Source organism: Rhipicephalus sanguineus, chromosome 10 (genome assembly GCF_013339695.2).
Source record: "Rhipicephalus sanguineus isolate Rsan-2018 chromosome 10, BIME_Rsan_1.4, whole genome shotgun sequence".
In the NCBI taxonomy this organism is placed as follows: Eukaryota; Metazoa; Arthropoda; class Arachnida; order Ixodida; family Ixodidae; genus Rhipicephalus; species Rhipicephalus sanguineus.
Window position 1 is genome coordinate 86,547,961 of NC_051185.1, and position 24,876 is coordinate 86,572,836.

The following is a 24,876-nucleotide window of genomic DNA, read 5'->3' on the forward strand; positions in this document are numbered from 1 at the left end:
CGGAAGAAAATTTTTCAGGCTTCTTTTGTTCCTCGTTATAGTTCAGTCACACAGTTTCTAGAGCTATAATTTCTTGGCGCAAGTAGCGCAGCGAAGGTGAATGCTAACGAAACGACATATAAAGTGAGTGCTTACAGATTCCAGAAGCACAATTCTAAGAAATAAGTTTTGGGCAGCATTGTACTTCTTTGTTGGGGCTCGCACATAACACTAAACAACTGGTCAGACGTAAGCACAATCTGTATCACATAGACATGTCGATAGAACTTGAGCGCTCTGTTGCAAGCAAACACTCACGAAATCAACTGGTGGGGCATGATGTTAACCTGTGCCAATGCTGGATAAAGGAAGGTCTTATACATACATATATATATATATATATATATATATATATATATATATATATATATATATATATATATATATATATATATATATATTATATATATATCTATATATATATATATATATATATATATATATATATGTGGTGGAGTGAAATTCCATGGATCCGGTGGAAAATGCTGTGAAAAAGAACTCGACAAACGTGCGAAACACAAGTTTTACTAACGTTTCGGCAGGAGGGCCTGCCTTCGTCAGAGTGAATGGTTACAGATGCCACGCAGGGCATCTGTATAAGCCGCTTCTTTGCGTATCACACGGCTGAGTCGTTATCAGTATTTTTAGTTTAAGAAACAAGATTATACATCACCAAAGGCACGTGGCTGTAGAGCACATACAACTGAACACGCCTATCATTACACAATAGTAAATTGGCACGTATTAGATACCTTAGTACTTGTGTGCAGTGAACTAGGTCTACACGATAAACTGCGCACGCAGTCGCTCACTTGGCCATAAATGCAACCGGATAATCGCAGCCGAAAGACATTCAGCAGCCTTTAAAAAAGAAAAAAAGTCAGAGAGATAAAAACAAGATCAAAAAGCACGCAAAGTCAAATAGATTGAAGTAAAATCATGAAGCGATAAAGGCCACGGACATTATGTACGTAATAACTGACAATAGGTCAACATCGTGCAAGAAATAGACGCTAGCCAGTAACACAAAACGGCGATTTACTAAGGCAACATGGAAGTAGGCATACCCGGGCTCTCGTTCATGCCGTGAGAAAGTGTTTTGAATTTAATAATTAGCAATGGCTCTTTCACTTCACGTTCATGGTGCGATTTAAAACTCGATTCCAGTATTGTAGCCATAATGTTACTGAAAGAATGGCCTGCCTCGGTGACATGCCTTGAAATTGGTAAGTTAGTAAGGACATGCACATGAGCTTTATGATTATTGAAATGGTATCGAAAAGCAGCTTCGGTTTGACCTATGTATTGTACATGACAGATTGAGCATTCTAGAAAATATACGACATTTGCAGTATCACAAGTAAAATTGCCCTTAATCTTGAATTTGAAGTTAGTCGCAGTACTGACTGCCAGTGTTGTCGTGGTCATGTGCGCACACTTTACAGCGGCGTTTTTAACAACGCTGGCAACCAACCTTCTGGATGTTATTGTTCTGTTTGGTTTTAGAGGAAGTTAAGAAATCCCGCAAATTTTCGCCTCGTCTGTAGACAACACGCGGTGGTTCTGGATACGCTTTTGTAAGGCGTTCGCTCTGCATAAGTATGTTGTGGTGTTTACGTAGAAGAATTGCGACGTTAGGCTCTGCATAAGTATGTTGTGGTGTTTACGTAGAATAAATGCGACGTTAGGCGCCGATGCGTTGTGGGTTAAAACCAAGTTAACCTGTGAATGACTCTTTGGACTTTCTTTGGTGACGCAGAGTGCTGCACGGTCTTGTGCGTCGGCGCGCCTCACAGCGTCATCGACTAACTTGGCCGGATATGTCTGTTTAAGAAGTGCAGTGCGTAGTTGGTTACAGTTGTTATCGAAGTCAGATTGCTCAGAGCAAATTCGCTTAAAGCGTAAGGCCTGGTTGTAAGGTATGCTGAATGTGCAATGTCTTTTGTGGCTGCTTTGAAAATGTAAATACCTCTGTCTGTCAGTCAGCTTGCGGTACAGCTTAGAAGTTAATTTCGCATTCTTCAGACATACTGTGACATCGAGAAAGTTAATGGTGTCTGGTGAATATGTGTGCGAAAAAGATATGGAGGGGTGAGCATTATTAAAGTCCGAAATAAAAGACAACAGTTCCGCCTCTCCATGTGACCATATCATGAATATGTCATCAATAAATATTTTATAGTAAAAAGGTTTTAGCGAACGACCCGACAAGAACTTGTTGTCAAGAGATCCCATAAATATATTCGCGTAGCTCGGCCCGATCTTAGTACCCATAGACGTACCGCTTACTTGACATAATGCACTCCATTGAATTCAAGTTGTTGTACTGAAGAATCATTTCAAGTAATATAGCTATAGTCGAGCTATCAATGGACCCGTTGAGAGCGAAGTGATCGTAAGCCTCAACCACGGACTTTGTACCATCCAAGTGTGGTATGCTTGTGTAGAGAGACGTAACATCGAGAGTGACAAGGATAGAGTTGTTAGGTACAGTAAGGCTGGTAATATCGGAAAGGAAGTCGTTAGTATCTCGCAGAAATGACTGGAACACAGAGGGTATCTGGTTTATCAGGCTATCTACGTAACGCGACAAGTTTTCTGTCACGGTACCTATGCCGGAAACAATTGCGGTATGCCGGTTACAGATGCCCTGCGTGGCATCTGTAACCATTCACTCTGACGAAGGCAGGCCCTCCGGCCGAACCGTTAGTAAAACTTGTGTTTCGCACCTTTTAGAAGCTCCAGCTTGAAATATGTAAAATCTTGCGGTGTGGCTGTGGATAACTCAAGTTCACGCATGTTTTAAATTACCTCTTCGGTTTTCTACGGTACTTTTTTTGGAGACAGTAGTGCACAGACTCACTTCATAGTGGTAAGCGCTATAACTGTGGCATGTTAATTTATTCAAACAGCAGAAGCAGGTGTGCTCAAACAAATCTGGGACGTTCCTCTGCTATTGGCCGCGAGATCGACCTATAGGTGGCAGCACCGTCGCCGCGTTAGTGTCGAGAGGCTGTTGGCGGCGCGTATACAAATGCACACAGCGGCGCTTCGTTGTGAGCGGTTTGAGCCGATTGTCATCGAATAAAATGCGTTGATTGCAGCTTACTGGTAATATGCAGGGTGTTTCAGCTAAAAAGCACCAAGTAATAAAAAATTAAGCATTGGCTCTACGCGTCTGCAACTAGCGCAATATTGTTCTGAGCCATATATAGCACGGCAGAATATTTTTTCAGTCCGCCAAGCTCGGTAATTAACAAATATTGCTTTATGAACTTTTTAAATAATAACTCTAGAGAACAGTTTTCAATACAAAGGTTGTAGCGCTTGTTCAGAAACATCGAATTTTTGAATCTGTGTTAAGATAACTCACCTGCTTAATTTTTTCCGGCCTTTCTTTCAAGCAAGCGAATTTTAAAAAAATACCACGTGACTGCCGCCAAACGTGCGGCGCTTTCAGTGCCCTCAAATCTAAGTTGAACGAATTATCAAAGGCTTCTTCGTGCACGAAGATCGGTATAACAGGTTATCGGTGACTGCGATGGACGTTAAGCGACAAGAGGAACATACCGTTACACAACAAATAATAATTCTTCAACAAAAAAGCGGCAGCCACGGAGCAAATGCGACATGAGACCGTAGGTAGCATTTGATGTAGGGTAGGCATTTTTTTTTCTTTCTTCGCGCCAATGAATAAACACATTAGAAGGGGCGAGGGTGACAGCGTGGTGCAGGACCGAGATAAAAGATGCACTCACACGCGACGGCCGCTCTTTCGCAGATCTTTCTTTTTTTGATGGTACGCCTTTATCATCATTTAGCGTCCATCACAGTCAGCGGCAGCCTGCTCAGTCCTTCTTCGTGCGCGGAGCAACCTTTGATAACTCGTTCAACTTACATTTGAGGGCACTAAAAGCGCCCCGCGTTAGGCGGCAGTCACAAGATATTTTTTAAAAATTTGCGCGCTTTAAAGAAAGGCCGGAAAAAAATTAAGCAGGGGAGTTATCTTAGCATAGATTAAAAAATTCCATGTTTCTGAACAAGCGCTACAACTTTTGTAGTAAAAACGTTTGTCTAGAGTTACTATTTAAAAAGTTCATTAAGCAATATTTGTTAATTACCGAGCTTGACGAATTGGAAAAAAAATTCTGACGTGCTCTATATGACTCAGAACAATACTGCACTAAATGGAGATGCGTAGCAGCTATGTTAAACTTTTATACTTGGTGATCTTTCGCTGAAACACCGTGTATACGCTCTTCATTGTTGAATCGATGCACAAAGATTATCCAACGTTACCATTACTAGTAAGAGAAGCGTAATCTGCTGATGAAAGGGATGCTCGCCCTGAATGACAGTCTGCGCTTACGCACTATATGATGTTTTTGGTTGTTTTCTCTGTACGTGTTTAGCTTGTGTTCTGTGTACTACGCCCTGCTGTAGCACGACTGAACTACTTAAGTGTTTACTTCTTGCTCATTTGTATACCAACCCATATTCCTGTGCAATGAGTTCAATAGCACTGTCCGCGCGTATACTCATAGACATTTCTTTCTATTGTTCAGTTCTCCATGAAGTGTAGGACAGTTGATAAGTTAGTCAGGAAAGCTTCGTGATGGACAGCGCTTTAGCGTCACGGAGACGTTAAACGCGTACGCACTTATTCTTGCTCCAGTAACAGAATAAAAACAGGTAAGAGTTTAGCATGGAGCTTTCATCGATTGATTACGTGCACGACAGTGATGCAACAAAGGTCCGGTTATTTTATGGAATAGGTGGCTTTTCTGTTTTTTTTTTTTCAAACTAATGTCCGCTGCCTTCCACCTTTTTATAACAACTCCACACAAACGCTCAAGATAATGTAAAGAAAATAAGGTTTTGCGTGAAATTATACGACAGAAAGGTACGGCACCCCGTCGGGATTGATTTTGAACATTTGGGTTCTTCAAAGCGTACCTAAATCTAAGCAAACGGGTGGTTCCGCATAAATTTCATCGTAAGTTAAAATGGTGCGCGGCAACTCCGTTTTATCACTGCCGTGTCATTCCTTTGTCTGTTTTTTTTAGGGGACAGTTTGAGTACCAAAGTGACGGACCTCACTTGATAGAAATATTTCGCTGTAGCGGGATCACGACCGTACAATAAAAGGATATCTTAACCACAACTAAAGCTCATCACATAACCGATGAACTACAGTGCCACAGTTATACAGCTAACAAGAACGCGAAAGGGCATGGCCTAGATCCTCGTTCTTGTTTACCAACGAGTCGCTAAAACGGTGCCTTCACACACTGTTTAATCCTCCTCATGTTTGGGACTATGCCAAGCGCACTTTAGGATGTGCTTGAACCAGAAAGCGGCACCAACACTGAAATGATTCTGGTCAACGAAGGGTACGACACCAATACACAGCCCTCTCGAAAGTCGCCCTCACTGATCTTATTATAATGCGCATGCAGCCGAGCAAGCCCACTTGTTTCTGTACACCAGGTTAGTTATACGTACGAGCAGTTAAACTCGCGCTACCATAACAGAACAACCCGCCCTTTGAGAACGTGCAAGACGTACGCGCACATGCAAACACGACGTGGCTAGCAGACGACGCAGGAAGCGATCCACACTAGGCGCGCTTCAGCCAGTAGCCGCCAGGCGGCGACTCCGCTCAATCTCGCGGCCAATATGAACAATAAAAAAGCCGGCAGATCCCACGCATTTTGGGAATCGATGTAATGCAAAGAAGCCAGCAAAGAGCTGCATACATCGTCTTGTATGTCATTGAGGAAAATGCGTGTCATGGTTTTCATGTTAACTCCTATTATTTATGTTCGTCACACATTAACGTCCCATAATACCAACTTCGGGGTAGATCAAGCTAGCGAAACGGCCGCCAGCGCACCATGAGCGTGGCACGTAAGTCATGCTGTCCATGACCAACTTGTCATGATTTTCATATTAACTCGTGTTTTATGTTCGTCACACAGTCACGTCGCGCAATACCAATTTCAGGACAGATCAAGCGAGCGAAACGGCCGCCAGCGCCCCATGAGCGTGGCTCGTAAGTCATGCTGTACATGACATGCGTGTCATGATTTTCATGTTAACTCGTGTTATTTATTTTCGTTACACAGTCACGTCGCAAGATACCAGTTTTGGTGGATATAAAGCTAGCGAAACGGCCGCCAGCGCACCATGAGCGTGACACGTAAGTCATGCTGTACATCACATGCGTGTCGTGATTTTCATGTTAACTCGTGAGTTATTTATGTTCGTCACACAGTCACGTCACTCAATACCAATTTCGCGGTAGATCAAGCTAGCGAAACGGCCTCCATCGCACCATGAGCGTGGCACGTAGGTCATGCTGTACATGACATGCGTGTCATGATTTTCATGTTAACTCGTGTTATTTATGTTCGTCACAGAGTCACGTCACAAGATACCAATTTTGGTGTATATCAACCTTGCGAAACGGCCGCCAGAGCACCCATGAGCATGGCATGTAAATCATGCTGTACATGACATGCGTCTCATGATTTTCATGTTATGACTTGTCATTTATGTTCGCATACAGTCATGTTACGCCATTACCAACTTTGGTGTACATTTGATAAACAAAGCGACCAGCAGAGCACAATGTCGTAGGTGGCTAGATAGATAGATAGATAGATAGATAGATAGATAGATAGATAGATAGATAGATAGATAGATAGATAGATAGATAGATAGATAGATAGATAGATAGATAGATAGATAGATAGATACGCTCAAAGTCGCAGGACGTTCGCTAAGAAATGCTTCGCATTTAAACAAACACTACGTATCAATGAACACAATCTCACTCATCACGACAGCGTAAACGTGCTTGGTGAAGCTGTGCTGCAAGAAGTGCTCGCCACATTTACAATTCCTAATTAGCTGTAAATGATTTGAAGGAGCCCATTGAACATATGTGCAAAGGCTAATGTACGATACATGATAAATTTAATAATCGTAATAATCGTAATAATAATCATAATAAAACACATCCTTGTAAAGCTTTGGTATAACTTTTTGTAAACTTCTATGATCTAAACACAGTTAATTAAGGCCAAAACAGTTTTGAGCGGACTTTGTAAACTGTCTCACAAGGCAAAACGAAATGCCGGAAAGAATTCCTATCACTGCCGTGATGTTCGTTTTGCAATGTAATTTATAATTTAAAAAAAGACTGATTCCACGTTTCGAGACCCGTTCGGTCTTTTAGTCTTTAAATAAAAAACTAAACGTGGCTGGAGAGTCTAATTGTTCTTATAATCTTAGCCAGCCAGCCAGATTTCTGTCAAATATGCTCACCTTTAATTTGATCATTTCTAATGAATCACATGCGAAGCATGGTACTATTATGAGTTATACAGTAGTGGGCAACTTTAGATTTATTCTGACTGCCTGGGCTTAAAACAAACGTAGTTGTAGCCCTGAAGAAGATAAGACTGCTTGTCGAAACATTTGCTCCAGTGGCACCTCATGTTCTGGAGTTTTTCCTTTCTTCAATCTTCCGCCTGTCTCTGAACTTCAGACGCAAACCTAAGCACACGAGTATCGCACCCATTAAAATTTCGAGTATCGTCCCCATACGAGTATCGCCCCCATTCATTTCGCCCCCATTCAAATATGACCACAGTGACTGGAAATAAAGCATGCGCCGTTGAGGTGAGCAGTGCCACGCAATGCACGGAGCTAGTGTTCCATTTCGGCGCTATTGTAGTCTACGACTGTAAGCACCCCTCCATGAGATGCCTGGTAAACCATTCACAAATAGGACATTGTAAGCGTGAGGTTCAAGATGACCTGTTGTAGCAGACGTTCACATGTTTCACCGCACTGGCAGAGTGGATATTCGGGGGTAGTCATCCTGTCGTTGCATGGCAGTCCTGGAAAAACAAGTCAGTCGCAGACCACGGTCTCAATGAGTTTGCTCTGCAAGTGGTGAGCGATATGGGGTGCAACGCCTCAATGCTGATGGCTTACCGGGTTTGGGAATGAATATGACCCCGATGTGGTTCATTCCGCGGGTAGGAGTGCGCCCCTCTGTACTGCGTTGATCAAATGTAAGGCGAGAGGTGTGCTTAGTCAGGAAGGTTGGTCAAAAGACTGACTGTAATGCCATCCCTGCCCGGTGCAGCACCTTGCTTCATTTAACCCACGCCGCCCTAAGATCGGCAAGCCGAAGGGGGCGTCGATTTCGGTGTTGAGGAGCCCCGAGTAGATGTACACGGGGCCCATGGGTTCGACGGTACGACTAAGAAGCGGTCCGCGAGGTCGTTCGCGAGTTGGCGCGTCAGCCCTGGAAGGGCATCAGTAGCGGCGGCAAAGCTGACGTTGTGTTTTTCACGGGTAGTGGAGAGATCAGAAGTCTCCGAAAGAGCCGCCACGTATTCTTAGAGCACCTCTGGCCTTCAGTGCTCATGCAAGTACCGAACCTAATTTATGTCCGCAAGCTGGGCTGAGTAGGCAGCTGCTTCTTGGGTAAGCGCGTCCATACATGAGCGAAGCGTACGATTTAGCTTGGATCGTCGACACCGGGGCGGTAATGCTGTGGCGTGCCTCCCAAAGGTGGGAGGGGTTGGGAATCCACTGCGGTTGCTGATTTGGAGGTGTAAATGCTTCGAGTGTACGATTGCTCTGCATGGAGGGCGTTATGATGCCCATGCTTGGTTGTCCTGCGGTGATGAGATCAGGGGGAAAGGCTTAGAGCGGAAAGCGACCAGCCCGGGATGTGGGCGGCCTCAAATTTGGCGCATTTTACGCGCCGGGAAGGCGATCTTAAGTGGAAAATGGTCACTACCAAGAGTGTCTTCGACGTTCTCACACGGGGTCTGTCGAATGTTGCGTGTGAGTGAAAGATCTGGGCATGTATCGCGTGTCACCGAATTGCCCAGACGTGTGGGATGCGCTGGGGTCCTGTGAGCATTGTGAACCAAGAGCGTAGATAAGTTCCTTATGCTTGCGGCCCCGAGACTTTTCAAAGTGGTATTCCCAGTGTGGGCTAGGAGCGTTGAAATCTCAACCACCATAAAGAATGCCGAGCCACCGCCTGGAGACGCCGATAGAAGAGTTCCGCGAAAGTGACCCCTTGAAGATGCGGGGGTCAGACACGTTAAGAATATGAATCGATGGAGCCCCGCGCTACTGGGGAAGCACGGAGATCAAGCAGTAATCGTAGGGGAGGTTAAGGTCTAGATCGACCTGAACATCCGTATATGATTTGTGAACAAGTACACTGGAGGTGGTGCCGCCTGTATAGGAGCAGTAGCTCGAAAGGGTAGGGTGTGGACCGGATTCGTGGAGGGCGATGACGGCCGGAAGCAAGCCCCTAGGTTGAAGGAAGAGAAGATTATGTGCGCGCTATCACCTGTTCCCGAAGCCCCTGGAGTTCCACTGTACGATTTCGAAATGAGATGATTGTAAAGGTGTCGATGATGAAATCGCCATGATGAAAGTCAAAAATCTTATGTGTCATCCTCCATGCCCTGCCCCTGGCCTTGGAGCGGGAAGGGAGACGGAAGCCTGGTTGAGGGCCGGGGAAGAGGAACCGGCAACCTTGCGTCGACGCGGGGCAGAACTGCTGCCCGTAGAGGCCGAGTGCGAGCAAGATGATTTGGTGTGAAACTGAGTGAGAGCCCAGGCCTGAACCGCCTGAACCACCTCAGCCACAATGTGTTGTACATTAATGGTAGACATGTGGCAGAGGACAGCATTTTCAAGGCGACTTATGCGGTCATCTAACGGCGAGGTTTGGTCTGTAGGAGGAAGTTTCTGAGGTGCCCGCTGATCTGGAGGAGCAGTCGGTGCCGTGATCGGGGTAGCGAGATGCGTGCAAGCGTTGGGCTTAGCGGGAGGGCTAAGAATAAGGGTGGCGGGTTCAACCGATGGTGTAGCAGTGGGAGGTCCTGCTGGTTTCTGTTGTTGCACTTCGAGTGCTGCGACCTGGTAAGTGAGAGCTGTGATTTGCCGCTGAAGGAGAGCATTCGGTTTTCGTAGAGCGGAGAGCTCTGGGGAAGGAGGAGGAGGGGAGGGAAGGAGAGGGTGAGGAGCAGTCATCCCACCCAGCTGCTTACCTGAGGTGATGGCACGACAAACGGCGGGTTGTACACTGGGGTGCCTAGCGTTGGAGTCGCCGGGGTATTGGGAGGTGATCCAGGCTTGGCTTGGGAAGCCGCTTGCAGGCCCGTCGACGAGCGTGCAGTCGGCTTTGGGGTAAGTGGTGATGTAGGTTTCCGGTACTTCCCTGAGCATCCCCGAGCACCGGTTTCATGCTGATAACAACTGGATATCCCCAAGTAGGCGCTGCGCAGTAGATAAAGAGGTGATACTGCACACGAGAACGTTTTGGTCACACACTGGCCACACATGGAGACTGCTAGGTGAGTATTCTCCCAGGTACGCACGAATCGCGTCGCCGGCACGATCGGACGGGAGTACGGATTTGAGCTCGAGAGGACCGCGAGGCTTCAGCACTACGATCGCGGGAGAGACGAGGGGCGGGGTCGCCACTTGACTTTTCGAATTGGCGAGGAGGGAGCTGCAGTGCGCCCACCGTCTGTAGAGGGGCGCGAAGACGAGCCGCAGGCATCCGCCTTTTGCTGGGCGACGGCGCGCGACCTTTGCCCTTGGGAGGAGCCGAGGCCTGGCATTGCTTCCGTTCCCAGAATTCCACCATGTCAGCAAAATACTCGTTCTCCGAGGGCATGGCTTGATCCGAGGAGGTAGTCTCCATCGTCACAACTTGAAGTGAGGGCGCGTCGTAGCCCGTAACCGTGATGGCAGCCGCCAGCGCACCGGGAAAACATGGGCGTTGCGGAGCTAGGGCCTAAGGGCATGGAGGTCTAGCGCGGCGTGGCGTCGGCGTGGAGATCAAACACGTAGAAGTTGGCGAAAGGTGGGCCCACGTGGACGCGGGTGTTATCCAGTTGCAGCAGAGAACGTGGCGGTGACGATGAGTCCAGGATTATTCGCCAGTGGCGTGAAGGACCGCAATATTCGGTGATGATTGACGGAGCCGATGCGGAGAGCGTCCGTCGCCGCCTAGCGCTCCGCGCGTTCGGGCCGTTCTAACGACTGACAAGTGAGAGACACCATGCCGTGGCCGTCCGAAAACAGCGTTCCCGGGTCGGCTGCTGCCTACAATAAAATTCAACGCTGATGCATTGCTTAGACGGTCATTGTTGGCAGACAACACCACACCAACCACGGTCTCCCGGCGTAACGAGGACGCACCCTGCAAGGCTTTGTTCATGCCCGCACATCTCCCGCAGGAGATCGGCATGGGTCTTTTAAGCTGAAAGCCTTAGATGCCTCACCAAAGGCGAAATTGACTGGGTTCCCACGTCGGCTTCCCCCGACTGGTATGCAAAAATCATCATCACGTGACGTGACGTTTTCTCACGTGATCGTGACGTCATAGATCGCCAAATGTGTGACGTCATCATGATGTCAGGCAACGTGACGTCACATTTGACGTCATCACTTGGTAGCCTTGCTTGGTCAACGGGGCAGATCACTGATGCAGTGCAAAGCGAGCCGAGGCGCCTCCGATCCTGGTGGCAGTGAACACACCACGTTATGTGCAGGAATCTTTTAGTAGGCGGCGGGGTAGGATGAACACATCCACTGACAAGCAAAAATTACACCTCTCCCGCTAAAGGGGACCATGAGGCGATGCGAAGCCGGAGCACTTGCACTCGCGTTCCGTTGGCGTTCGTTAGGCATGCTACCGACCTCGTGTCGTGGAACGCGAAGAGGGACGCTACGCGCGTCGTGTCTTCCATCTAGCCTGGCCGTAATTCTCACCAGGGCGAGCGGGAACGGCGCCGACAGGCGGGCGAGAGGGGGGCAGCGTAGGAGAGGAGAGAGAAGGGGAGGGGACGCGCATGCGCTCGAGCTCATCGCGGCGTTGTGCAGGAGAGAATTTCGGCATGTCTAGCCGCGTTTCAGAGGAAGAGTGGAAAGGGTAGGGGAGGGGAAAGTGGAGAGGGGGGAAATGGAAAGTGAGATGGAAGGGAGAGGGGAAGGGGAGAGGGTGAGTGGAGAGGGTGAGTGGAGAGGAGAGTGGGGAGAGGGGTAGAGGGGAATGGTGAGGGGGAGTGGAAAGGAGGTATGGGGAGAGGGTATGCGCATGCGCAGTGAGGGTGGTCACGCCGCACACCACCACCACCACCACCGCCGGATTGAGCTCGACCTTAAGATACTTCGCATCTAAAAATGTAGCTTTCGCCTTCGAGTTGCCTTTGGTGAATGCATAAGGGACACTGTGAGTTTTCTTCTTCCATGGGGATGCCGTGCAACATAAAAAAATTTTGTGCAGCTCTCACGAGTAGGACATTCTTTATTCATTCTTTATTCCTTCCTTTGACTTACTCGTGGGTGCTGCCCGATTTGGTCGTTTATAACAACCAACTACCTCATTTTACCGTCTTATTACATGCTAGGCTAGAGTTGGTTTTCTGCTCAAAATTGGTTTCACCTGCATGGTTCGCTTAGCGTACCTTCGTGCGACGCTGTTGCATCGCCTGATATATGTTATATGGACCACACATGCCAAAGTTTCCAATAATATGTCTTTGCGTTATACGTGGTGGAATAGCAAGTATGTGCTTTGTTCGAAGTACGCTGCTCTACCAATGTTTGGGGTAGAGTGCTTTCATAATCATGCGTGACAGAGCTCATTTAAGAAACGAATGACCAGATGTTGTGACACGTCTGTAGTAGTCCTACTATGCACGATTGCTGGTGGGACATTGCCTCCGTCCACAGTGAGTTCGGAGATTTCGTCAGCTACTTAGACCGTGACTTTGACCGTGACTTCGACCTGGATGTACTCTGGCACGGGCTTCGCAGTCCGCGAAAGTCAGGTACCTTTTCCGCATGAAACCGAGAGGCGGCGCACATGTGTGCTGGAAATTTAGTGAAAACGCAGCGTCCGCTGATGACGCGCTGCAGTGATTGTAGCATCCAATTAGAAATGTAGTGTTTGCCAGGTTAGAGAGCATCCACGCTTAGCTTAGACCACGGCTGACATTATCTTGCCTTGCGTTCGTGGGCGCATGAAACAGGCTAGTCATCGCCTACTACAATGACGCTTATTTTGGGGGCCTTTTTAGGCTGTACGACAGTATTGCTTTCTTTTACTTTGTCTAGGCCAATTCTGACGTGGCTACCAGACGCGCTAGTGGTGAGACGTCACCATCCGTCTATTTTTCTGTTAGGATAATTCGCTGTTTGTTTATGATCGCTGCGTGTTAGGAAGCACATCAAACAAATAAGAGGTTTCGCGGCAGTGGCTGCGTGTCTGTTAGTGGTTTTTGTGGCGCTTGATGTTGTGCAATATTAACGATGCAGCGCAATTATTTCGATAATGACCGCGTCAGCACAACTCCAGCATTCTGTTGCCGAGAATGTGGACATTGTGCTGGCTTATCTAAGCGCGCGAAAGGACGCGGAGATCGCAGCCATACTGCGTGCTACCCAACATCGTCGCAATCCTGTGCCTGCTCGCCCGACATTTGTATCGATACCTAATTGATTTAGGACCGTTAGATCAGTCTATGCGCAGACAAGCAAGCGACCACTCCGTCGAATCGCTAATTTTGTCATCGATGTGCTGGTCTTCGTCGCTGTGAGGCCGGAAGCAAGCACCAGGAAAATTTCCAACGCATATGGAGTGACCCAAGCTTCAATTTGGAGGTCACTTTCAAGACACAGATACCACCCATATCATGTGTGCCTTCCCGAAGAGCTGATACCAAGCGACCTTTAAAAACTGCTTCATTTGCGCAACTTGAGCCTGGTTCAATGAAACGAGGGTCCGTACTTTCTCAACCGAATGTTTTGAACCGTCGATGATCAGTCTTCGAGGGCCAAGTTGTTTAAGGTTAGCTTGCACAACACACATTATTGGTGCAGCCCGAACTCTGACTTGCTTCGTGAACATAAACTCCCGGTAAGGTGATCGGCGAACGAATGGTGTGGAACTTACAACGGTCCTATTTTCTTGTCCTTTCGTCATCGGCGGAAAGCTTACCTAAAAAAAGTACACAGAGTCAGTTTCAAAGGGCATCGTTTCCAACTTTGCGTCAGAGTTGCCATTGGCTGCACTGAATAAAGAAAAAAAGGCTTTCCAACATGATGGAACCCCGCCGCATGTTTATTCACCGGCACAAAAATCCATCGATGAGTCCTTTCCAACCAATGGATTGGGTGTGCTGGAACAATACCACAACCGTCAAGGTAGCCCGATTTGTCACTCTTAGAATTCTTTCTTTGGAGAGCGTTAAAAATGAGTTTTCCAAGACTGAACCACTCAAATTTGAGGACATGAAGCAACGCTTGTGAAGTCTCTGGACAAGATTCCAAGACAGATGTTTTATCCATTGTAAACGCCATGAAAGAGCGCCTACGTCTGTGCGACGCAATGGGGTGAAAGCCATTTGAGCACATCATGCAAAAGTTCTGCGTTGTCGCCCCAAATGGTAATAATTTCGTCGAGTGTCCAATTAGGCCTACAACCGAATGTAACCTAGAAATCATTTACGAGTGAAATATAGCGCCCAAAAGACGCGACAAGAAAGGACACGAGACCACGGCGCTGAGTAACAACGAAATGTGTTTTATTCCTTCAGTCAGCATAAATATACATCACCACTATCCCAATGTGTAAGCCTCTCCTCGATTTCATCCTTGTGAAGGAGATAGAATTCACGTCCCATTGATCGCCTTACTACCTCTGCGCAGGCTGAGTCTTAAATTTTCTGTAGTTTCATTGCGATAGTGGTTAAGTATATTTATGCTGACTGAAGCAAGAAAACACATTTGGTTGTTACTCAGAGCCGTGGTCTCGTGTCCATTCTTTTCCCGTCTTTTTAGCGCTGTTTTGCACTCGTAATCATGGACCAACCAGCCCATATGCGTGCCCTAATACAAATCAATCATCCTTGCTAACTGATGTTTGATACATGACCCGAAACTGCTAAACCTAGTATGAAGTCAAGATTGCATAATCCTAGGGCAGCACATATTACTACTCATGGGACTACAGCAGTTAAGAGACAGCGTCGCGCTGCAAAGCCAAAATGTCGTCAGCTACGGATCACTCGCCTACTTCAGCTGTCGAGCCGATAGCAAGCAAGAATAACTCTTGAGAGTGACACGTCACCATACTGGCAGAGCTAAACAAAGCTCTGAACTGCCACCAAATATCGCCTCAATCTTTCAATGAAGACAGCGTAATGTGACTGAAATTTAAAGGGTTGATTCTGGAGGTAACTGCTCAGGCAGAGCGCCAGGCCCTCACCCGAAACGATATTAAATCGACGGCTGCGTAGTTGGCGATGGATAGCCTATGCCTTTAACCCTCGGAGTAAGAAAAAGATAGCGCTGGCAGCTGCCTATACTTAGCATCGAGGTTTCTTAGTTTGGGAGCATAGCACGTACGTTTCTAATTGGCCACCGCAATCATCGTAACACGTCGCTAGCGGACGTTGCGTTTGCTGAATACAACGGCACTCGGGCGCTCCTCATGCGCCGAGTTTCGTATGCGAACAAAAAAAAACATCGTGCTACAGGGCTTAAGACAACGCATTAATGTTCCTTTAAAAAACCGATATGACATCGCCTTCTCTAGGGCTACAAACTCGTGTTTTGCAATAACCACAAAGCTTCGACAATTAAGAACTTAATTAGCGATTTCGGATTGCCCACCTCACTAATTAACACCACATTGGTACTTCTTGGCACCCGCCGCAGCTTTCAGTTTCCTTCTGAAGAGGTTTTTTTTTTCTTTTCAAATAGCTTATTTTTAGAAACGTCTGAAATTGCTCGCTGAAACACGTTGCCTAATAAAAAATTAGTACAAAAGGCCATAAGTGCATGACGAACGCGGTGAACTGTTCATGACACGAATAGCGCGAACTTCCTGTCGCGAACGTCGTAAAACGCTTTCTTTTAGTCCCATGTGGCGCATACTCGCATACCAAGGCCCTCGTAATGCGGGTATGTACCACACGTGGCTCACAGCTCATATCAACCACGAAACGGCAGGCCTAGATTCTTGAAATCTTAAGTCGACGGCATTAACAGCTCTGATCGAAGAAATTCCGTTGCCGGCTTCGGAACCATGGCCGGTGAACGAGAAGTCAGATAGGCGCAAAAGAATGAAATTTTATGGTTAGAGCCCACGAATTCTGCGCGGTAGTCAGATGTTTTATCACATATACACGCCAGTACTTGAAACTGCTTCGGTAACTGCCTGTATGGGCATCACATCGGGGCACAATGATTTGCGGTCACAGTGTCGGCGTTCCGTGTTGGTAAGAATGTAGTTAACACTACCTATAAATTCCTATGACTCAGGAAGCTATAGGCAAGCGTTGCTGGACCCCGCACGAGTACCCTGATGGCTGCCAGTTATGATATGGACATCACTGCACCGTATCGTGCAGTTCGTTTCTATAGAACTAAGACTTGTCGTATAACGTTAGTGCCAACGTTACGTCTGATCATACGCTAATGTTTAGCCGCCAGTGCAGTCGACGTGCCGTGTAAACCCTCAATTTGGCCACAATTACGCAAAGTACACAAATACGGCCATCCACCACGCAATGCTTCGCTCAACGCAAAAACAACAAAAATTTCATGGCGTGGCTTTAATATTGAAAACACCAATGCACAGCGGAGCTGAGGGAAAGCCTCTGTAACGAAAGTCCTACGCCGCTTTAATATGCTTTACTCTATCCCTTCCTCATCACTAATACCCTCGCTTTATTTGCCCGGTCACCTCCCGCCTCCCTCCCACTCGCTTCACTCATTCCTTTCTTTATTACGGAAACATGGCAGCGCAAATATGATGTACTGGAATGGGGTAGTGTGCCGTCTGGCGGCGGAAACGTGGCTCTTTTTGAGATGACAGTCTGCGGTGCCAGATTGATTGATTGAATAACTTTATTATAAACAGTCCTGAAGCTCGGTTTTTAGGCCGAGGCGGGCCGCGTCCACGTCGGCACCACCAGACCGAGACGGGTGGCGGCGTCGTGGGCCTTCTGGACAGCCCTAATTGATCGTCCAGTTCGTCGCTCTTGATGAGCCGCATCCACTTCTCCCATTCCCGGTCGGGATCGGCGAGAGAGGCGGGGCATCCCGCCATCACGTGTCTGATTGCCATGACGCCATTACATGCATCGCACACTGTCCTTCATTCCAGCTCCGGATAAATTTTATTTACGTTGTACGGTGTCGGGTAGGTACCCGTCTGCAGTAACCGCAGACTCACCGCCTGCGGTCTATTTAATTTTAGGTGTGGCAACGGAAAATGCCTACGCTCCATGTAGTAGTGTTTTGTAATTTCGTTGTACGACAGCAGTGAATCTTTTGTGTCCCCCGAATGGTCATAGACGTCACCTCGAGTTTGACCGGCACGGCATGTCAGTCCTCGTGCCCGGTCGTTGGCGAAGAGCGCGCTTGAAAGGTCGTCGCCGTTGCGATGACCGCCCGCGTGTACAGGGCGTGGTCGCTTGTGCGTGCGCTTATCTCGTGATCGCGTTGGTTTGTAAGTCTCGCGTAGAGAGCACGAAGGTCACTTGGCTCACTGCAGCGGCCGCTTTTGCAAAAGGAGCGTGGTGCTCACGCAGAAATACGTTACAAATGTCACAGTTAGTTCGCTCTCATCCTGTGTATGTTCGTTCCGTGCGTCCTTTCTGCTTGAGCAGCGCGTTGCAAGCTTCGAGCTGCTTGCCGTTCTTCGCGTGACATTACAATTTGTTGCTGTAGCATTCATTCCTTCGCTCTTGGGGCAAAAGAATGCGCAACAAACGCTCAACTACGTCTGTGAAGACACGTTTCACTTTCGTGTTATACCAATTCCTATGACAGAGGGATCAGTCATGTTGTTTGTCCATTTTGCAATCAAAACTGCAGGGGTGTAGTCAGAATTTTTTCTCGGGGAGGGGGGAGGGTTCAACCATACTTTATATATGTTCGTGCGTGTGTTTGTGTGCGTGTATATATACGCAAGAAAAATTGAAAATTTTCGCCCTCCCCTCTTGGCTACGCCCCTGCAAAACAGTAAGCATGCAGACAATCCGGGACGCTTCTCTGCGATAGGAATTGTGCAAGCTGAGACGGCGGAGAAGCTACTTTATATATTGCAATTGTGCAACCAAGTGTGTTTAAGTGTTAAAATCTCGCAAGTTGACTCAAGAACGCGAGAACTTTTCGCAATTTTGACTTAAATTCTGCAGGCCGGGCACACCCTTCGATCGTAGCGCCCTACAGGTGGCGTCATCGCAAAAGTGACCACCGTTCTCCCATTGGTTTACTGCGAAGACGGCACACTACCCCATTCTAGTACACCATAGCGCAATAAAATACACAAAGAAATAGTGGGACACAAACAAGCGCAGTTACTACACTTTAGCACGAAAGTGTTGTATACCGGGGTCCACAAAGATTTTCATGACGTATTTCTGTCACGGAAATACGTCAGCGAAAGCAATGCCATCAAATGGCAAAGAAAACAACTATAGGAAAAAGTTCCCTTGATACGAATCGAACCCACGACCTCTCGGTCCGCGACGATGGCTTCCAGGCGTTTAGCCCACTGAGCTACCGCCAAACACATAGCGGATGCTACATGAACGCGCCTTTTATCTTTCACACTCTTCCTCTCAGCGCTCTTGGATGGATGGATGGATGGATGGATGGATGGATGGATGGATGGATGGATGGATGGATGGATGGATGGATGGATGGATGGATGGATGGATGGATGTATGGATGATGGATGGATGGATGGATGGATGGATGGATGGATGGATGGATGGATGGATGGATGGATGGATGGATGGATGGATGGATGGATGGATGCTATGAGCGTGCGCGTTATAACGGGGTGGTGACATGTGTGCCACCAGGTTCGAAACAAACAAAAAAAACGTGCCGTTGCTACGACCATCCGATTCGGCGCGTCTCCAGTGAAATGCAATTTGTCAACGCTTTAACACACCGCGAGGTGGTGGCTTTAAAAGAATCCTCCCTCATAGCATCCATCCATATCGAGAAATAGCTCTCCGACGCTCGCCTGGCTGTCGCACCGCGTTCCCCGCTCGCCCTCTGAGAATTAACAGCCCGGCTAGAGAGAAGACAGGACGCGCGCAGCGTTTCTCGTCGCGTTTTACGACGCTTTGAAGGAGTGCATATCGAGTATCAGTGTTCAATATGCGCTTGTTGATGCCATATTTCCGCGGGGTACACCATATACGGTGTCCACGTATATGTGAAGAACTTCAGCTACTGCAAATGTTAAACATGATCATGGGCGTTAGTCGTCGGTATGGAGATATGCCACTAGGCGTCAACGTGAGTGCGTCCACGTCAAGCAGTGCTATATCTGCCAAACCACAGTTGACATTGTACAAGCTCTCATATACCACTGATCTATAAGCAATTGACTACTTCTGTGACACGTTTCACTTTCGTGTTATACCGATTCCTATGACCGAGGGATCAGCCACCTTTTTTATTGATTTGTTCGCAGATAGAATATATACCAGAAAACACACGAAGTGAAATGGAAATCCAAGAGCCAAGGGTCAACCAAAATCAATTGTCGTCCAGAAACAAGATGTCGCAATCTAGAAGTGACACAGGGGGTGACACTGACACAACTATCACTGTGCGTTACTACATCGCTTCCTGATTACCCTGAACCTCACCCTGGCTTCGATTTCCCGTTCACCTCCGTCCTCCTTCTCCCCCTCGCCTTACTCATTCTTTGCCTTGACACTCAATTGCTGTACTATGCTTTACTCTCTCTCCCTTCCTCCCCACCCTCACCTTCGCTTAACTCTCCTGTTCACCTCTCTCCTCCCTTACTGTCTCCTAACTAATTCCTTGCCTTCACACTACATCGCTGTACTGTGCCTTGCTACTGACGCTCAACCTCGTTTCCTTTCCCAAATCGGCTATGCGAGGCTTTCATTCCCGCCTATGCTTCAATTATCCTATGCTTTCCCTCTCCCTATGCGCTTGCCCCCAGTCCCGGCTTGGCTATGCTGCGAACGACATCGCTGTGGATGGACATAGCTCGACTGTAACAACTCCGCTGTAAAATAGCAAAATAAAAATTTAGCACTGCTTGGCATTTGTGGTGCCAAGGCTGAAGGAAGTGTGGAGCTGAGCGACGTGCCTCGCTTGTCTTTATTTTCCTCTTTCTTTCTTCCTCTGTTTCTTTCTATCTCTTTTTTTGTCTGTTTATTGCAATGTGTTTCTAACTCTCAATCAATGCCTTCCTCATTCTCGCTCTGTCTTCCCTTTTTTTCTGTCTGTCTCTCTTTTTCACGCTTCCTCGTTCTTTCAAGCTCATGATTTCTCTATTTCTTTCTCTATTTTTGTACATGTTTCTTGCAATCTCTCTCTCTTTATATTTCTTTCTATCTTTTCTGCCTTTGTTTCCTTTCTTTCTCCCTATTTCTTTCTTTTCCTTTCTCTCGCTTTCTGTGTTTCTTTCTCTTTCTCTCTGTGTACTCGTTCTGTCGCCCATTAGAGTTACTGAATCCCACGCCGGACCAATTCAGCGCACTTGTTCTGGGCATGAAACAGATGATCAACAAGAGAACGAAGAGGAAGAAGAGAGCGCTTGCCGGTTCATGATGATGGTAATTTTGTGTTTGCACGGAATTAGGTCGGCATGAACAGATCCGCCGTTAAAAGTCGCATAGGCGGACACTCGCTCAATTCTTCGCACGAAATCGACTGCGCAAGAAATATCGCGAGACCGCAAAAAATTCGGCAGACCACACGCGTTGTGGAAATCGGTTTCATGCGAAGCAGTCACCGAGTACCTCTATGCTGCATTTTTTGGCTTTGATTCAAGCGTTACGAGATGTATCGATGTGTTTTTGTAAGTTTAGTAGATGTGTGCACATCGAGGACTTACCAGGCACATCGACAACACTGGCGTTAGAAGGGTAACATATGGTTCTACGTAACGTCAGCCCTCACATTAGAATACATACGTCAGTATTATCGAAACTAAGTGCACATTGTGTGGGATTATGTAATATGATAGTTAGCTTTCGTTAATATTGCCACGCCCACTTCTTGTCTTGTTTTGATGTATTCGGGTTTGACCAGCAGGGACGGTTATCAACGCTCGACGCTGTCCGCGAAGCATTGTTCGAGAAGCTTCACGTCTATAGTAGATCGTTCTGTTAAGATTGCGCCCCGCACGCGAATGTTCCAGCTTTGTCTAGAGATAACGCCGCCACCAGCGATATTGCTGGAAAGTTCGATACCGCCTGTATAAAAGCCGACGCGATTGACCACTTGTCAGTTGATCGACGGACGACGCCCTGTTCGCCGCTATCATTGTACAGCGTGTATTGCTGTAGCTCTAGTTCTCATTTTCCGGCCACAAGTTCGGCCAAATAAACAGTTTCATCCTGCAAACGCCGACTGCTCTCTTCGTCGACGTCAGGACCACGTGACATCTGGTGGAGGTGCTGCTTCTTCCATGATCCGGACGCCCCCGCGAAGCGCTGACCCAAGTCTAAGCCGCGAGGAGGACGACAGCAAAGAATACCCGGATCGTCGAACAAGCCGCAGGCAGAAGGGACTGCAGCCAGAGCACGGGCTCCTTCCCGAACAAACCAGGCAGCCCAAGGTCCCGACACCCACCGCAGCGACGATGACCGACCCCGTGCAGCCTGCGCCGATCCTACTCCGGCAGCCCAAGGAGCCGCCAACCTTCCGCGGGTCGTCATTCGAAGACCCGGACACCTGGCTCGAGACTTTCGAAAGGGTCTCAACATTCAACAACTGGGACTCCGAGGACAAGCTGCGTCACGTTTACTTTTACCTCGAAGACGCAGCAAGGACCTGGTTTGAGAATCGGGAGTCCACTCTTCGAACTTGGGACGCCTTTCGCAGCGCTTTTCTGCAGACGTTTGCAAGCGTCGTCAGAAAGGAAAGGGCCGCAGCCTTGCTAGAGACGCGGGTCCAACTTCCAAATGAAAGTGCTTGCCATCTTTGGAGAGGAAATGACCAGACTGTTCCGCCACGCTGACCCAGCCATGCCCGAGGACAAGAAAGTCAGGTTGCTCATGCGAGGGGTAAAGCAAGAGCTCTTCGCTGGGCTGATGCGGAACCCACCCTCGACAGTCCAAGAATTCATCTCAGAGGCGACGACGATTGAGAAGACCCTGGAAATGCGCAACCGCCAGTACAATCGCCGATCGATTCAAGACAGCCCAGCTGTTCATGCCGTCGGCTCCGACGACCTGCGTGAAACGATCCGAGCGATCGTGCGGGAAGAACTGCGCAAGCTTTTACCCTTACCACAGCCTGAAGTTGCCTCAATCGCTGATATCGTCCGAGAGGAAATACAGCAGTCTCTGGGCACCCCCGAGTCAGCGCAGCCACAGCCGCAAGCAGTGAGCTATGCCGCTGCAGCCCGACGCAACGTCCCCCCTCCTCGCCCACGTCAAGACGCCGCGCCACCCCAGCAGTTCCGCCGCCAGGCGCCACCGCCGCCGCCACCGACGTCATACCGCCCGCCAGCCGGCCAGCTATACACGCCGAGAAAGACCGACGTTTGGCGCACCCCCGACCACTGCCCACTCTGCTACCATTGCGGGGAAGCTGGCCACACTTACCGCCGCTGCCAGTACCGAGAGATGGGACTGCGTTGGTTCGCCATCGACGCGCCGCGTCCACAGCGAGGGGAAAGACCACACGACATCGCCGACTACCTCGCGGGAACGCAATGGACGCCCCGACAACCTTCCCGTTCGCCGTCGCCAGGCCGCTACGTCTCCCTCCAACGCCGACCATACACTGGCCCAACGCGAGGCCGGTCACCCAGCCCGTATCCGGAAAACTAAGGGCAGCAACCGATGGAGGTGCGGTTGCTGTACGACGAAATACCGAAGATCCTCCGCCGCCGACGACAACGCCGCAACGACATCTAAAGTGCACGCCGCAAGCCGAACGAAGCCCTGACGTCGAAACTTCACGGCCCGAAGAAGACCTGACGACACAACGACGAAGCAGCGGGACAAACCGACGTAGCCGTGATCCGACGCCGCGACCAAATCGAAACGGTAGGCGACGAACGAGTGACCTCGACGTTCTCATCGACGGCCACAACATCACCGCTCTCGTCGACACTGGAGCCGACTATTGTGTCATCAGTGGACCGTTCGCGACGAAGCTGAAGAAAGTCAAGACCTCCTGGGAAGGCCCCGAAATCCGCACAGCGGGAGGTCACCTAGTAACGCCGGCAGGAATCTGCACAGCGAGGGTCTCCATCAACAACCGGATTTATCCCGCAAGCTTCGTAGTCCTTCTGCATTGCTCCCGAGATGTCATCCTTGGTATGGACTTCTTAGGCCTTCATGGTGCAGTCATCGACCTCAGATCGAAGTGGATAACACTATCTACAGAAAAAGCATTACCGCGGTACACGCCGCCAGGGAAGAATGCCTTGAATGTGCTGGAAGACCAAGTCACCATTCCCCCTCGCTCCAGCGTCATCATTTCCGTCGGCTCTCAGAAAGTAGCAGACCTGGAAGGCGTCATTGAAGGCGACCAGCACCAGTTGATTAACCGCGAGATTTGCGTCGCAAGAGGAATAGCAGAGTTGCGGGGAGGCAAAGCAACAGTGATGCTCACAAATTTTAGCAACGAGTATAAGCACGTAAACAAAGGCACGACAGTCGCCTACATCGAAGAAATCACGGCTACGTCGATGGCTTTCGCCATCGCCGATTCTTCCGAGCCAACACCGACGAACCAAGCTTCTCAACCAGTTTTCGACGTTAATCCTAGCCTTCCGAAGCATAAACAAGAACAGCTCAAAACCCTGCTCTTGAAATACAGGGACTGCTTTTCGTCATCGTCAAGAATCCGCCAGACCCCAGTCGCAAAACATCGCATCATAACAGAGGAAAATGCCAGGCCACTCCGGCAGAGCCCGTACAGAGTTTCAACGCGAGAACGCGAATCCATAAAGAAACAAGTCGACGAAATGCTACGCGACGACATCATCCAGCCGTCGAAGAGTCCATGGGCGTCACCCGTGGTGTTAGTGAAGAAGAAAGACGGAACCCTACGCTTCTGCGTCGATTATCGCCGCCTGAACAAAATCACGAAGAAGGACATCTACCCTCTCCCACGGATAGACGACACCCTGGATCGACTCTACAACGCGAGGTACTTTTCGTCGATGGACCTCAAGACCGGCTATTGGCAAATCGAAGTCGACGAGAGAGACCGAGAGAAGACTGCCTTTATAACACCAGACGGCCTCTTCAAGTTCAAGGTTATGCCCTTTGGTCTTTGCTCGGCACCTGCGACGTTCCAGCGCGTTATGGACACCGTGCTGGCTGGATTGAAGTGGCAGACTTGCCTTGTGTACTTGGACGACGTCATTGTGTTTGCCTCAAGCTTCGACGAACACCTCCGGCGCCTTGACACTGTACTACAAGCAATCAAGACTTCTGGCCTCACCTTGAAGCCTGAAAAGTGCCGCTTTGCATACGAGGAGCTGCTGTTTTTAGGTCACGTGATCAGCAAGGGTGGTGTTCGCCCAGACCCGCGGAAAACAGCTGCCATCGCTGCCTTCCCGCCCCCCACCGACACGAAAGCCGTGCGCCGTTTTCTCGGCTTGTGCGCCTACTACAGGCGCTTTGTCAAGGAATTTTCACGAATCGCCGAACCGCTAACTCACCTCACGAAGACCGACGTGCCATTCAAGTGGGAAACGGCGCAAATCGAAGCATTTGAAGAACTGAAACGACGCCTTCAGAT